This window comes from Myotis daubentonii, chromosome 12 (genome assembly GCF_963259705.1).
Source record: "Myotis daubentonii chromosome 12, mMyoDau2.1, whole genome shotgun sequence".
Taxonomy (NCBI): Eukaryota; Metazoa; Chordata; class Mammalia; order Chiroptera; family Vespertilionidae; genus Myotis; species Myotis daubentonii.
The window spans coordinates 24,712,536-24,714,216 of record NC_081851.1 but is presented as its reverse complement, the minus strand read 5'-3'; the positions used below and the strand labels follow the sequence as shown (position 1 = coordinate 24,714,216).

The following is a 1,681-nucleotide window of genomic DNA, read 5'->3' as shown; positions in this document are numbered from 1 at the left end:
TGCTCTGTGCGTGACAGGGGGGAGCTCCCCAACCCCCTGATGGGCCCTGCTCTGTGTGTGACAGGGGGCTTTCATTATAAAGTCAATTTTGATGGATATGAGTGTTGCTACTCCAGCTGAATTTTTTCCCATTTGCATGAAAAAATTATTTCTATCCCTTTACTCTCATCCAATGTGTGTCCCTTGTTTTGAGGTGGGTCTCTTGTAGACAGCATTTGGTTGGGTCATGTTTTAGTATCCATTCAGCTCCCCTGAGTCTTTTGATGGGAGCATTTAGTCCATTTTTCTGTGGAGTTATTATTGATAGGTACGTATTTATTGCCATTCTAATTCTGTCTGGCTAGGTTTCTCTCCCTATTTCTTCTTCTCATAAAAATATGCAACTTTCCATGAATTTGCCTGTCATCCACGTGCAGATGCCATGCTAATCTTCTCTATATCGTTCCAATTTTAGTTCATGTGCTGCCGAAGGGAGCACCTGGAGCCTCTTTCTGATGGACTTTGGCTGTCTGCCTTCCAGGGGAATCAGATCCACTGAGAAAAACAGAAGAAGGTGAGCAGTTTGGGCTCTCCTTTGGGGCAGCAGAAAGGAGTGACAATGATTGATGCCCTGGCCAGCACACTCCTGGGCTCCATCCCCTGCATCTTCCACTCATTGGGAGAGTTTGATAACAGAAGTGTGAGACTCCTCCACTTGGTGGCCGGGGGTAGGGTGTGGCATCAAGGATAACCTCCTGGAGGAAGGTCAGTGCCCGTCTCTGAGCACAGGAAGGGCCTGGATGGAATTAGGGGAAAAAACAGTGCCCATATGTGCAGACTCAGGACAGGTCTGCATCCTCTCCTTCCCTCTGGCCCCAGGAGCAGAAATTAATGGAGGAGATAGTGTTTCCACAGGAGGCTGCCCAGGAATATCAAATAGAGCCTGAGGAGCAATTCAGGGCCTAGTTCTGGGTCCTGGCACAGCTCAGCGAGAATGAGAGGTGAGGCCAAACAGGTGTTGAGCAAGAGCAGGGGTGGACTCTCCTTGCTGGTCACGGCACAGAACCTGTGTCCATGGCTCCCTGGTCCTCCCCAGACCTTCCTGTGTAGCAATTCCTGGGGCCCCTGGCACTGGGAAGGACACCTGAGTTGTGGCTCCTGGGAACTCACAGGTGCCACTCTGTCCTGCAATTACATATGGTCTTGCCAGTGGAGCACTCAGACTTTTATTCTGAGACAAACGGAAGTCAGTGAATGATTGACAGCAGAAGTGGAAATGATTTTTAACATGAGCTCATTTTTATGGCCTTTGACCTCATGGAAAACATGTTTGGGTCCAAAATCTCTCATTTTGGAAACTCTTAAGTTTTAGCTAAAAGTTTCATGATGTCAGGAAATACAAAATATTCTTTTTAAGGGTAACACAACAAATGCCTTATATTTTTCTGGATATGTGTAATGGCCAGCCAATAAAATTCTACATGAAAAACAGAAAAAACTATAAGATCCAAAACAATTTAGGAAGTTGTGACGTTTTTCATGACAGTAATATAAATGTTTTTCTTCAGGTATGTTAGTACGAGATTTAAAAGAGGAGAAAAACATAAAGAAAGCAGCATAGCAAGAAGCTTAAAGAATGGACATGATGACATGGAATGGAGTGGAAATAGAAATAAATATAAATGGTCAGCAGAGCGCCAGG

General features: G+C 45.3%; 1 non-coding gene across 1 annotated transcript; it reads right to left on the bottom strand.

Annotated features, from left to right (window-relative positions):
• Positions 1-371: 371 nt before the first annotated feature.
• On the bottom strand, positions 372-478 carry LOC132213972 (U6 spliceosomal RNA). Its single transcript, XR_009448086.1, has one exon. It is a non-coding gene; the product is annotated as a U6 spliceosomal RNA (small nuclear RNA).
• Positions 479-1,681: the final 1,203 nt, after the last annotated feature.